Genomic DNA, 15,535 nt, shown 5'->3' with positions numbered 1-15,535 from the left:
AAAATAAAGCTACGTATATAAATAGAATGAGAGTTAAGGAGTTTGTTGTCAAACATTTGTAAATAGGGAAGACAATATTCACTAATAATATTGTGTTGGGTGCAAATGTGGGAAAACAGTACATTCATAATAATACTGTGTTAAGCACTCAATTTGCACCACTCATCAAACCTCGTAAATAATTGAAAATTTCAGTCATGCAAATCAGATATTTGTGATCAAACCCTCTAATCTATTTCAAACTATCTCAAGTTGGCATTTCATGTTTCCTAATGCAATCTCCATTTTATCCTCATCAAATTTGTTTTCATTTAGTTCCTTGCACAATTTTAGCATACCCATCTAACAATATGGGAGAAAGTAGATAGGGGAATGGACCTTATAGTGAGGCAACCTATCTTGCAAGGTTCACGTGGAGCATCATGTGAGATAACGATCTTCTTTTTTGCACCAAAGATGGCAAAACTAAAAATATTATTTTCAAGGGTGTATGAACCAACTGCCACATGGAGGACAATGAAAAAGGAGACTCCATATTTTCTTACCATTTTTAAATTTGATCAAAGGTGGATCACGAGAATCCTTGCTGGCAATTTTCAATCACCTTAGTACATGTACACCATGTCATGGGATCAATAAAATAGATGGACACATTTCATTCAAACATGGTAACATTTATCTTGCATCACCTCACACTCTACTGCCAAATCATCATATTAACTTTGCACCCTTCCACATTTTAGTCTTTGGGATGGCATAAGTTATTGAAGCAATGGGATCTTCAATATTGTGTACTATTGCAATAATCTTCTGCCACCACTTCACTACCAACCCTTTTCTTCAAAAGTTGGTCACTTCTACTCTCCTTTGGCCATGGCTTCCACAGGATTTCTCAACACTAATGTGAAGGGAATGGATCCTACAAGTGATGTTCCATGCATCGCTCGTGTCTGAGGTTAGTGTCTACATTTTAGTTACTTTGGTGTGAGGTTATTAAACCTCACTAAGGCAATGAACCAACATGTTGTTTTAGTTCTATATTTTTTTTTATTATTTTTTGAAAAGGCATTTCTTCACTTCACTCATATGTATGCTTGTAAATGCAAGGTAAGGTTAATATAAATTACTTCATCTTTTTTGGGCTTGTAATGTGAAGTCTTAATGAGATATTTTAAGAATATGTGAATAGCAATGGTATTGGTTTAGGTCTATTATTTTTACTACATTCTATTGTGTTGAAGTGTCTAAGAAGTCTCTCTTAAAGTATGAACTCACAAATCTCAAATTACATCTATTATATTTACTGCATGCTATTTTATTGCTTTAAAATTTAGTTGGGTGCATCTATAAACACAAATGGGCTTTTGTACTACACATCACAATCATTCTTTTGCTTTAATGAAAGGTTTGAGAAATATTTATTATTATATGAAAATCAAATTTTGCTTCTTGGGAGAAACATTTAGAATCTCCAAAGACACAATGATGGTTGGTAGAATGTCGAGTTCAATGTTTAAGATTCTTTTTTCCTCATACTTTAAAGTCTAAAAAGATTCAAAAGTTTAAAATTTTCAAAATTGATGTTGAAGGGTGTTTGTTTAAACAATTTGTGCTTATAGCTTCAAGTTTGGTTGCTTCAATTTTCTTGTGTTTATGAACATATTTATTATTTTAGAGACCTCTCCAATTTATGTTATAAATTTAAACTTTAAATTGTTTAATGTGGTTATTTATATTAACATATTTCGTGGAAATGGGTGATCAAATGTTTTATTGATTGTAAAAAAAATTGTAAAATAGGTTTCAATTATTTTAATTGATAATTTACATTTACATATTTTGTGGAAATTATTATCTTTTGTGTTTTACAACACATTTATTAATTTTTTATATCTATTAATAAAATTCTAATTAGGTTTTCTTACAAATATATTTGTTTTTTTATTTTATATTGTTTTCATTTGACCCAAGGTGTATAATTTTACCATTTCAATCTTATATCTAAGATCGATATAAAATTTCATATCCCTCATGACCATACCATTGTAAACTTTGGAATTGGTATCTCTCATGGTCATCTACCCTTGATTTTACCTTAATGTTTATAGTTTTACCATTCGGGGTTTAGAAATTATGTCAATTTAAGCTTGGGATTTTAACATTTCAGATTTCATACATTTAACCTCTAGATGTTAGGTTTGATTCTAATCGACATGGACATATGTAAGTTTACTATCTAAAATATGTAGCTAACTTAAAATCGCCTACTCTTGTGCACCTAGACATGATAACAATCTTAGCTATATAATAATATATGTTATTCAAACCAAAAAATGCAATTTTAAACTTGTGGGTGAAATGAGATTGTAGTTACAATCAATTGCTCATCAGCTTTACAACTATAAGGGCACGAGAGACATCAAACTCCAAGCTTAAATTGACATAAATTATTAACATTACTTATTGCTATGTTGTGCATTTTTAGGAAGTATGGGTTTATATCTAATGCATAGATCTAGGATTTGAGATTAATTTCTAGGACATGAAATTAACATCTATTGATTAGTTTTCTAATTTTATGGTTTTAAGGATATTAGGAGAAATAGGGTTTGCACAGATCATATTTTATGATGTAAATGTATATGTTGAATTTTGAATTTATTTGTAAACCTTAATCAACCCAACCACAAACCTAGAATATGCATAACCATTCAACAACACCAATGGAGCTCTAAATCAAGTATGCAAATGAAATGAAATATAACCAAATATACCTTCACATAGATGACAAGCTTCACTCCATTATCATCCTATCCTTTGTTATCTTGTGAAAATAATGTGTTGCTCTCAGCATTAAGCACTAGCACAAGATGACGTAAAGAAATGAAGACCAGTTGATTGATGACGCAAGAAAGATGATGATATAATGATGAAAGCTTTGGAGAGATTTTGGCATAATAGATGTAGAATCTAGTTGTGGATCCATGCAAAAATGAGAAGAATAGGCTTCTTTTATAAAAATATCCCAGAGAATCAAGGGCTTAAATTAAGAGGAACTACAAGATGAATGATCATGATTAAGAGGTTTAGAGAGAATCAATAGGATTAAAAGGTGTAAATGATATGGAGGGATAAGATTATTAGGTGGAAAAGAGTGAATGTGATAAAGAGGTTAATTTGAATGAAGGGCTAAGATTAAGAAGCGGTTTGACTTTTTGGGTTCAATGAATTTGGACATTTTGAGAAAGGACGAAGTGAATGAAGATGAAAATTACACTTGTCACATGACTACGATTTTAGATTATGATCCATGTAAACAAGTTGGAGGGATAGGATTAAAGAGAAGAGGATTAATGAATGAATTAATTAAATAAAAAGTATTAATTAAATTAATAGAGGAAAAAGGTGCACTCTCAACCCTTGCCTAAAGGGTGAACAAATTTTCAAGAAAAAAATAGCGCTCGCAGGGGTTGAGGGTAGGAACAAGGTGCAGGATGGAGGGAGCGATCAGTAGTAGGCGTGCAATTAGTATGGTGATCACCAATCTGGACCAAGTGGGTGAGGAGGAAGGTAGCAAGCATCGAGGTGGTTTGAAGTAATAGATTAGGAAATCCTGATGGAGACCTTCAGAGAGAACATCAATAATGGTCGGTGGGTGTATGGAAAACCTAGGGCAAGAGTTGAGCAAGGCCAGAGGGATCTTCGCATTCCTCCCTCACTACAATATGATCCAAATATACCACAATGGGTGTTTAAGAATGGTCAATGGGTTGATAAACTTTATAATCCTCAATTGGTGAAGAGAAATCCTAATCAGCCCTACTGCAGACAAGGTCAGGCCCCTCGATGGAATAAGGGCATGAGGTTTATCAGAAGTAGTTGGAGTAGAAAATCGCCTTGGATTAAGCCAAGAGATAATAGACTAAACCAAGATCTGTAATTCTCCAATAATGATTGGCCAACTTATTTGCAAGAATGGAGGGAGAAGGGCTTCCAAAGAGGGAAGAATGGATAATATAGGCAAAGGAATTTTAGATAATGGTGAGGGTCCCTCACAAGGATTTGAACAAATTTCTGGTAAGTTTCCACAAGACCCCTTGTTTACAGTTCATATTGAAGAGGATTTAGCTAGGTAGAACAAGGAATTTTGGAGAAAGTAGGGCTTTTCATTAAATGGGGGAGGATAGTTGCAAAAGCTGGGAAGAAATTAGGTCTTGGTGTTATAGGCATTAGGGGAAAGAACATGGTGACTAAGCCAATGGTGAACAATTTTTATTTGGTGTCCTTTGCATCCCATGAAGAAAAAATAAAGGCTCAAGAGTCAACGTCTTTGTTCCTGGATGGAGCATAAATGCATAAGATTGGATACCAAATTTTAATCCATGGGCTTATTCAATAGTAGAAACCTCCTTCTAGTTTTGTCTTTACAATTTACCTAAGAGATATTGGGAGGAAACTGGGTAAGTACCAATTATGGATAGGCCATTGGAAGATCACAAATTGGGCACATATTTTTGAATATGCGTAAATGTACTAAGTAAAGTAGTGATCCCAACTGAAATTGAATTGGTATCTAACTCAGACAGCTAGAAACAAGAAATTGTTAGGGAAGATATGTTGGATCTATGCCCTAGATGTAAGTCAATGTCCCATGGCTTGGATAAGTGTTTCACTCCAGTCTCAGTAATCACTCTCAACAAGTTTCATCAGACTATGTTAGGAAAGATGGAGATGAGCACTCCTTTGGGAGGTCCATTAACAAACATGGAAAAAGAACTAATAGACTCAATATGGCTGATAGGAAAGGGGATTGATTTAGAAGGGAACTCATCAAGCAGAGATTAGGATTTTGGGGCAGGAGGGAATATGCAGATAGGCAATGAGGAAGGGGCAGATCCTCTAGGAGAGGATATTGCAAGCAAAAAGGATCTTATCATCCCCTCGAGCACTAGCACAAAAGACATAATCAACCAGGAATTAGAAATTGATGGGTTTCTATGTTTATTGGATGTATGTAAACTAGTTCAAAGAAATCAAGTGGAGGAGTTGGCCATTAATTTCAATGGAGAAAGAAAAGCCACCAATAGTATTGAAGGGAGTGAGAAGGATATATTGGACAATGTAGAGTGTAGTGAGAAGGTTGATGAAGAGGAGAGTGTCAACTCGGATTTTGATCTAGATGATAGCTTTGAGGAGTACCAAGATGGAATAATGGAGGAAAGAGGACTCGAGCAAATTCAAACAGTTCTCGAGACTCCCAAAATCAATTCAGCTAAATGAAAAGGTTGCAATTCCAACAATGCTAAAGTGGCAATTGCTAGGTGTGCAAAAGGTCAAATAAAGTTATTTCAAATAATTCTTAGAAACAGGAAGGAGCCACCCCTTCCTGAGGAGTCATGAGGATCATAAGCTGGAATGTTAGGGGCTTAAATGCCCCTAGCAAATGACACCTCTTCGGGTGTCAAATTGTAGCATTGATCTTGGTTTAATTCAGTAAACTAATTGGAGTGAGGAGGAGCAGGAAAAGAGGATGAGGTATTGGAGACAGTGGGAAGGTTTGTTTGTGGAATCAAATGGGGCTTCAGGAGGTATTGGGGTGCTTTGGAATCCAGCAAAGGTGTTATGATCTTTAAACTCAGTGGACGCAAATTGGATGATGATAACTTATAAAAATTACTAGGGTAATAAATCTTGGAAAGTGATAAATGTTTACGAACCCATTTCCACAATTGTCAATAGGGAGGTTTGGAGAGAAATTGCATAGGAGCTCAATCTAAATAGGGAAGAAAATTATTATAGGTGGAGACTTTTATGCTACACTTAATAACACGGAGAAACAGGGCGGCTCCAATACCTTGACAAGAATACAGTCAGATTTTCAGGACTATGTGGATGACAATAAATTGAGAGAAGTCATCTCAAAAAATGGGAAGTTCACTTGGACTAATATAAGGCAAGGTTTTACATGTATAGCAAAAAAATTGGACAAATTTTTCCTTTTTGGAAATTCGGTTGAGGAATTAGCAATGGTAGAGGCCTCAATTTTTCCATACAGTGGGTGGGATTATTTTCTAATATAATTATTACTTGTCTTGGATAACTATAATGATGGATCCCCCTTCAGATTTGAGAAAATATGGACTAGAGATCCATTGTTGTATGATTTGTTGGCTCAATGGTGGAACGAAGTTTGGGTAGGAAATCAGTCCAAAATGTTTCCTTTCCATAAGAAACTATCACACATCAAATCCAAATTGAAGGAATGGAACAAAGTTCACTTCAAAAACATATTTGTTGAAAGTGCTTGGATTGAGGGTGAGTTGAGGGAGTCGAATGAAATTATAGTGGAGAAAGGAATGAGAGAAAAGGAGTTCATGAAAGAGGAAGCTCTTAAGGATGAACAAGCATAACTTCTTGCCAAGGAAGAGCTTTATTGGAGACAGAAATCTAGGAAGGTGTGGCTCAAGGAAGGGGATAGAAATATCAAATTCTTTCACAATTCAGCTATTGTCAACAGAAACAAAAGCAATTTATCATTGAACTAGTTAGAGAAGATGGGTCTATGGCACAGTCCAAACAGGAGATCAATAAAGAAGTTGTTAGGTACTTCTTGACACTATTGAACCAAGATAATCCAATTCAGGTAGCAGAAAGGAATGTTCTCCTAGATCAAATTCCTATCCTAATCTCAAATGTGGAAAATAGGGAGCTTTATAAACCAATTGATATGGAAGAACTCAAAAAGGCCACTTTTTAGTTGGGACTAGACAAAGAGCCTGGGTCAAATGGTTTCCCTACATGTTTCTACCACCTATATTAGGAAATTCTTAAATATGACTTACTAAGAGCAGTGGAGGAATCAAGGAGGAAATATATTATTTTAGGAGAGGTCAATCATACCTTCATTGCTCTCGTTCCAAAGAAAAAAGATGCTACTTGTATGAGCGACTTTCAACCAATTGCTTTATCCAACACATTCTACAAGATTATCACTAAGATTATTGTAAACAGGTTAAAGGAGATCATTGGTAAGATCATATCAGAAGAATAGAGTGGGTTTGCTCCAGGGAGATCTATAGCAGAAGGAAGCATTATTGTACATGAAGCAGTTCATACTACTACTAAACTAAGGAAATCCAACATGATAATCAAGTTAGACATACTAAAAGCCTATGATCTAGTCGATAGGAGATTTTTGGTGGGTGTTCTTAGTAGGTTTAGATTTTATAGTTCATGGGTGGATTGGATCGGAGGATTCATTGAGACTCCAATATTCTCAATACTAGTCAATGGAGTGGCTTAAAGCTTCTTCAGTACAATAAGAGGAATTAGGCAAGGGGATCCTCTATCTCCAATTTCGTTCATCATCATGGCAGAGGCTCTAGGTAGAAGCATTTCACAAGCTAGGATGGATGGCAAATGGACCCTGGGAGTCGAATCAATCACCCAACAATAATTTGTTGATGATACAATTTCATTTGGAATTTCCACGCAAAGAGAAGCTAGAGGTATAAAATCTATGTTGGATGCTTATAGTAAGGCTTTGGGCCAATCTATAAATTAGAGTAAATCAAGATTCTTCTTCCTCAATGTGCAATTGGGACTCCAGAGGGACATAGCACAGATATTAGGCCTAAGAGTAGTAAATTTCCCATGGAGATTCCTAGGTATACCTTTATTTGGGGGAATCAATAAAAGGTGTTATTGGGACAAGCTAATAGAAAGTTGTAAGCAAAAAATGGAGCTCTAGAAAGGCAAATGGCTCACCTCAGTAAGAAGGCTTTCGATGGTTAAAGTTGTCCTTTCTATGATCCCTATCTACTCGATGTCTTGCTTGAAATTTCCTGCTTCGGTTGAAGATGGCCTAATTCAAATCATGTGTAAATTCTTTTGGAACGAGCCACATGATTCCCAGAAGAAGTCTCTACTTGCATGGGATAAGGTGTGTAGACCACAAAATGCAGGTGGTGCTGGGATCAGGCAAGTAAATATTATGAATTCTACCATGGGTGCAAAACTCGCTTGGATGATGATCACAAGTAGATTAAAATGGGTTAGGATTTTGAGAAAGAAATACTTAGATTTAGAGGACCCTATTAGCATAATCAAGATAAGCAACCCTGAGAGATTATCAACAATTTGGAACTTAATATGTGATAGCAAAGAGATCACAACAAAACATGCAACTTGGGAAGTTCACATATGCCATATCATATCCTTCTGGGAAGACTCCTAGGATGGACATCCAAAATTGTGCAATAATCCTAATCTGCAGGAGATAAGGAGAGAAACAACTAGGGTTTAGGGAAAAGAAGTCCGCAATTATGGCGGTGTGGTTAGGATTTATGGTATTGATAGATAGCATTGGAAATCATTGGATGGGATTAATGCCCCACAAGGGCAAATAGATATGCTCTCTAATATCCCAAGGGAAAAAATTATTCCAGTATCACACTTGAGAGATAGAATTAGATGGTGTACCTGAGCGGATGGGAAATATAAAGTGAAGATTGGATATTAAATTAAGGAAGTTGTGGATAGAAATAATCAATGGCCCACTGAGCTTCTCTAGAGGAAAGATGTCCTACCCAAAGCTCATGTTTTTTCTTGGTTAGCCATTCAAAACAAAATCCTAACTTAGGACAGATTAGCTAAAGTTGGTTTTAAAGCGCCTAATAGATGCATCCTTTGCAAGAGCAATTCTTGTTGATCATTTGCTATGGTCATGCCCATATGTTGAGTTTTGTTGGAAAGCCTTCATGAAAAAATTGGACTTTCATTTTGTCGAACCTCTGAGGCTGCAAGAGTGGTTCACCTCGTGGCCAAGTCATGTGTACAAAGGAATGTTTAACAACATTTGGCAGGTGCTTCCCTCAACCATCATTCAGGAGCTCTGGAAGGAGAGAAATAGAAGAATTTAAGGATCAATCAATGGCAAGGGAAATATTAGTTTCTAAAATGGAGGCTTCAATTGTATAACTTGTAAATGAGGCAACCAAAAGGAAATCTAAAAATAACAACATTTTCACAAGTAGGGATAATGAGTTGATGAAAACAATGCGTGGTCTAGTTGTTCCTAAAGGTTATGACCAGTCATCTAAGGATTATACAATGGATTTACAAAACAATATTATTTGGCAATCTCTTGAATGTGGTTGGATCATGATCAATTTTGATGGAGTGTCAATGGGGAATCTGGGGCCTGCGGGGATAGCCTGTGTGGCCCGAGATGAGTTTGGAGTCATTATAGGTAAAGCAATAGAGTATATTGGGGAAACAACAAACAATGTGTAGGAAATTAGGGCAGCCCTGAGAGGACTTGAATTGGGTAAGCAGTTGAGTTTTGATCGAATTCATCTGGAGAGAGATTCACTCTTAGTAATCAATGTTATCGGGAACAATTGGACTCGAAGTTGGCAGCTCTAGAGGTGGCTTGACCCTATTTCAAGTATGCTAAATGTACTATCAGAATTTAAAAGAAATCATATTTATAGTGAAGGAAAGAATGTTGCAGATGATTTAGCAAAGATGGCAGTAGAAAGGGTTGAATGCTTTGAGATAAACCAGAATTCTGGAATTCAAATTCAACAAGAACAAAATGATGAATTAGTTGGTTGAGAGTGATGATTTTGGGGAGCTTGCTGATGAGGATGGTAGACTGGATGGCATATGCATGCCCCTTTAGCGACTAGATTGATCTTGATGTGATGTGAGGGAAAGAATAGTAAGAAAATACTAGACTCACATTGGGTAGAATGGCAAGGGGTATGAGCCTATAATCATGATAAGGGGAGACTTATGACATGAGTAGATATGGATACAAGGTGGCATTGTCATAGGCTCCCAAGTCACGAGTTAGTGATTTTGATATTATATGGTAACTCCAAGGCATATTTTGAGTACGATTTGGGGTTTTTTGTCATAATGCCATGTATTCATGACAACCCACAACCTTTTTTACTTTGTGGCTATTTATTTGCGGACAGATTGGTAGTGGGATATCATTGTCTCAAGGTCATTTTTTTCTGAGTAGGTGTTGGTCTAAGATGGATACCCCAATTCTCCTGGAAGCCACCAAGCAACAAATGGCCTTCTTGGGTGAAATTTTGGATAGAAGAATGCTCATGGTGTTGGAATCTGGGCACCCTTTAGTCTTCCATGCAGTGAATAAGATTTTGGGGAAGGAATAAATACAGAGTGAATGTGGACATTTCAACTATGTTCTTGGCTCTCTAAATTCAATTGGGAGTGTGCAAGTTGAGGGCGAAGAAAGTTTTCCAAAATATCTTCTGCCATTCATTCTTGGGAGAGATTGATGCAGTCTTAGATAATATTGATGGACAAAAACGTTTTCCCATGGTGCACAATTATTACTTGACACTGAGAGGAGGCAGCGAAGTTAGAAAACTTCTCGTGGTGCTGACTTTGGATTTGGAGAATTTCAGTCATTGTCGCCCTGAGAAAAATTGCAATTTGATTTTTATTCTTTATGTGAATGGTAGCTTAGCGAGACTTGAAAATTTTGAGCTACTTAATTATGTGAGGGATGAGGGGCTATATGGTCAAATGGATATCAATATGGATGAAAATGGGATGGAGGTAGAGGGGAATGATTAGGGGATTGGATTTGGGGAATTGTGGATTCCGGACGATGGGTGACACATAGAGGAGGTTGCTACAGGGGAGGCTCATGTGAGGTGTGGACCAGACTGCTCAGTGATTGTGAAGGCCATTGCAACATAGAAAATGCATGCAAATGATGGAAGCTCATCAGAGGAGGCTTGATAGAGGTTTCCTAGTTTCTTCACCTTTGTGGATAGTTTTCTGGTTTACTATTTTATGAGGTATATAGTAGGGTCATGCTAGAATATTTCTTTTAGTTGTTTGCTTTCGGTCTAGTGGTATAGATAGTCAGTCTTTATGTATAGATGGATAGGGTGCCTCTAATCCAATTTTGGAAGTTCATGGGTTTGAGGACTAAATGTAGTTTGTGCACCTTTTTGGATTGGAAGTATTTTGATTTTTTGAAGTTACCATTTTTTTCTCAACTGTTGTGGAGGACAACCAATGTCTAGACACCTCCTTGATTTGTAATCTTTTTATACATAATATATAGGTGTTGGCCTTTCCAGCTATTTACTGGTGAAAAAAATTAGAGGAAAAAGGTGACGTTAAAATAATTAAATAAATAATAAATATTTATTTAATTTTATAAGAAAGAAAAAGGCTACGAATTAATTAAATAAATAAAATATTTATTTAATTAATAGAAGAAATAAAGATAAAATAATTAAATAATAATATTTTTTATTTAATTAGGTAAGGACAATTTAGGTGTCTATATTTTGCCCCTCTTTGAGACAATGCAATTTTTCACATTGTTTTAAAGAAGATTAAAACATAGTGGGTAGGAATGGGATAAGGACTATAAGCATGATGCCCCAGTCATGGGAAAGATGAGGAAGGATGATGAGTTATTAGGATGATGCCCCCTTAAGAGGACATGTGGGTTAGGAGAACACACATGTTCTCTTGAAAAGATATATAGGGGATAAGGCTAGAAGAAGATGAAATAGATGATGATGAATTAAAGAGGGGTATGGCTAAGGAGACAGTAAATCGATGGTCATAGAAGTAGTTATGAATGAGCATGGATATGGGTAGATAGATAAGATGGTGGTGATAGAATCTCGTGCTTAACATATTGTTATATCATCATGGATCTTATTTATGACAAGTGGGTGGAAGCATCTAGATATTACAAAACCTAGATGAATCACATACCATTTGCAAGGATATAAGACACTTTAAAACAAGAAGGATTGCTCTCATTCATGCTAGACTCATAGGTCATCCATGGTCATAGACAATCACATATTTTGACAAGTCATCGCATTACTAAAGGAACGATCCACAAACATAGTAAACAAATGATCATACCCCACCATAGCTCCTTTAGTCTAGGACATCCTTGAGTAGCATAGGAAACATGTCTTTAAGATCAAATCAAGTAAAAAATAAGACTCATTGCACCAAATGAGTAAACAACAATTTAGATATTTTTGCCAAAGTTAAGTGTTTTTTCTAGTATGATAATGAAGGTGTCTAATTTCAGGAATGAAGCATTTGGTATAAGACAATTGTCTTGTTTCGAGAATGAAACAATTTAAATAAGACAAATGATAGATCAAAAGGATAATGTCTAGCTTTGGGAATGAACTGTCTCGTATAAGACAACAAGTTTGGTTTCAAGGATGTAACAAGTCTTATAAGGCAAGTGATAGTTGATAAAGATCAAGCTAATGTTGATTAGAGAATTGATCAGTTAGGTTGTAGGCTAGCTTGGTAGTTTTTCTGTTAATTCATGATTTGTTAAGCTTAGTGTTTTGTGTAATCTTTTTATTGTGTCTATCCAATGTGTTGGTGTCTTAAAAAGTGATAGTTTCTTATGTATTTTGGATTTTGAAATGTTTTGATTTTATTTTTAAAGTTTTATTTTATTTTATTTTAAAAGTTTTTTTTTGTTTTTTTTCTTGGATTTTAAAAGTTTTTTTTTTGGATTTTACAATTTTTTTATTTTTTTGGATTTTGAAAGTTTTTTTTTACTTTTTTTGGATTTTGAAAGTTTGTTTTTTTCTTTGAATTTATTTTTTGGATTTTAATTTTTTTGACGTTTTTGGATTTTTGTTTTCATGAAAGTTTTCCAAATCATTGATTGTGGTATAAGACATATATCGGGGTTTATTCTCAAGTAGAATGCATTTATTTTCCCTCAGTATTTCACAAGGCACAAAGCATTATAAGCAAATGAATGAACTAATGGGATGAAAATGTATAAGTGAAGGATGGAAACAATTTATTTGATTTCAAGGACTATCTCGTGATGGGATGATATGTTTATCCAAGCTAAGGGATTAGATATGAAAAAATAAGGTGATGGCATGGTGCATTGAATGGCCTGTGGTATGTAGGAATGGTCATGTCAAGAGGCTTATAAAAACATGTTTTGAATTTTTTGTCTTTACTTTTGATCAATATTAAAGGAATGGATAGGATGAAGATAGGATACAAATAGGATAAGCAAGATTAAAGGTGATAATGGATTATAGAAGTAACAAATGGATAAGATAATGGACATAGACTAAAGGACATGGATAAGGTGAAGTAGATAGGATACATGATGCCTATGGAGATCCCTAACCTTTTCAATATCAAAGGTGGAAAAGGGAATATGGATGTAGATTAGGTGGATGAGGGATAATCGAGGATGAGGGATAATGGAGGATGTAATGGATAGGATAACATGGATGAAAATAGCCCCCAAGTGTCTAATGCAAGATGGTAATAAATCACACACGACACTTGTTTTCTAGGTTTTCATCATGGTATTTGCCCAAGGTGCCACAAGAGGTAATTTTAACCATTAGAAAGATTATCTCTCTTTACTTTTTTTTCTTTTTCTCTTTTTAAATTCTTATGTTTTTGACATTTTTAGAAGATAATGGATGCATAATAGAAGATGGAGGAAGGACTCAAGCACCTATTTCTTTGGATAGTACCATTGAAAAGATGTGTTGCAATGGACCATGGTTATTAAAGGAACATTCTCAAAGATGTTGATAGGGTGATGGTAAAGGGAGATGAAATGGATGATAAGATGTAGTGGGATAAGGATTTATGCAAAGGATTGGATGGGAGGGATGGAAGGATAGAAAATAAGTGTTGAATAATGGATGGGGTGTTTGAAGATTTGTGTAGGAGTGCATAGTTTTTTTGGAATGATCTACATTGGCACACACCTTGAGGGGTGGTGGAGTGATGGAGGAAAAATGTGTTTTGGAGTTTGATATTTTTAAAGAGAAGTGGATGGGGATTTTGGGACATAAAAACCCAAAATAGATCTGAAAGGTGGGAGATGTTTAGATGGAGAAGTGAATGAGGCCTTTGGAATAGTAGAATTGGATGTCGATTTTAATTTTCCTTTAGGACACAATCCACCCTTCATCAGGCCTTTTCCATTCAACCTCCCTTGCCCTCTTCACAACTAGATTAACCCATATAGGCCCATTAACAAGATGAAACCTAATTTAGAGCCTTTTGGATTGAATAAAACTATCCTCCTTACTAAAAGGAGTGTTGTAAGGATTAATCTTGGATTTTGTTGCACTCACTAACTCTGAAATTGTTGGCTCAATTCTATTGCACACCCTAGAGACTGATTCAACCTTCTCCTAGAATATTCTCTTGTTTTGTTCCTTCCAAAGTTCTCATATCATAGTAGAGGGTACAATTTGCCAAATGCTGGAGAAGGTTGATTTCCTATGTTCCTTAAACCAATTCTGAAACAATTCCTTCAAGGGTGATGGAAAGGGAAGCTTCCACCCAAACAAATTGTTACAAAATGCTAACATTCATTTGCCACCTCACAATGTAAAAATAAGTGATCAAGGGTTTCCTCATGCCTATTGCATATCACACATTTAAAAGGACCCAAGAAGCCTATCTTTTGGAGTTTCTCCCCAATAAGAATTCTACCTTTCAAAGCCAACCATGAAAGGAGTCTGCTTTTGGCAAGAATTATTTGTTCCAACATAAATTAAACAATCAATCTTCCTTACCCATTACATATTCTAAAATTTGATACCCAACCTTTAATCAATAGGTTCCTTGTTGAGATCCACATCAAATAATCTCATCTTTACCACACAACAGTAAAAAAATTCTTTTTCATAAGATATCTTGAAGTAATAATGAATTCTCTCTATCTAGGTTTAACTCCTCCACTTCTCTACATCTCCACTCTTTCTTGCCATCCACCCAAGTACTTTCAAAGAAGTCTAACACCTTAAAGCCCCAAAGGTCTTTTGTGATTTGTTTAAGAGCATCATATCTAGCCTCCACTCCCAACCCCTTAAACCCCTCCCATGATTCCTCTTATAATTTTACAAAATTTTCATCCCCCAATGACTAAGTAATATGATCTATGATAATCCCGAATGACAAGAAATCATAAAGTTTCAAATCACAAACCCCCAAGGAGGATCTGTGATAGTGAAAATTATTTCACTAGATTGGTTGTCAAGATATTTGACCTTAAGAATTTTTATGCACATCTGATCTGTGTTATTATACATGCTCCAAATAATATTTGCACCCATGGATTCATTCATAATTTTTTAGCCTCTCAACCCAGCCCACAAACCTTTTTTTGGCTTGCAAATGCTTTCCAAAGCTAACAACAAAATTTTGTCCTAATCACGATTACTGTTCTAGAAAAATTTCAACATTTTCCAGCTAAATCATCTTAATGATTTTTTATAGGATCCTAAGACATATCATAGAAAAATAGGAACGACAAAGATCACCGATTTTAGCATCAGGATGCACCCAACCAAAGTCAACCTTTTACTCTTCCAACCATCCATTTTGCTCAAGTAATTGACCACTAAGCTAGTCCAAAAATTTGATTTGGAAGCTCCACCTAAGAGTGGGATACCAAGGAAGTTTCCCGGTAGAGCACCCAATTTGATCCCTA

The sequence above is a fragment of the Cryptomeria japonica genome, chromosome 7 (genome assembly GCF_030272615.1).
Source record: "Cryptomeria japonica chromosome 7, Sugi_1.0, whole genome shotgun sequence".
Lineage (NCBI taxonomy): Eukaryota > Viridiplantae > Streptophyta > Pinopsida > Cupressales > Cupressaceae > Cryptomeria > Cryptomeria japonica.
The sequence above is the reverse complement of the archived record's forward strand: the minus strand, read 5'-3'. Positions refer to the sequence as shown.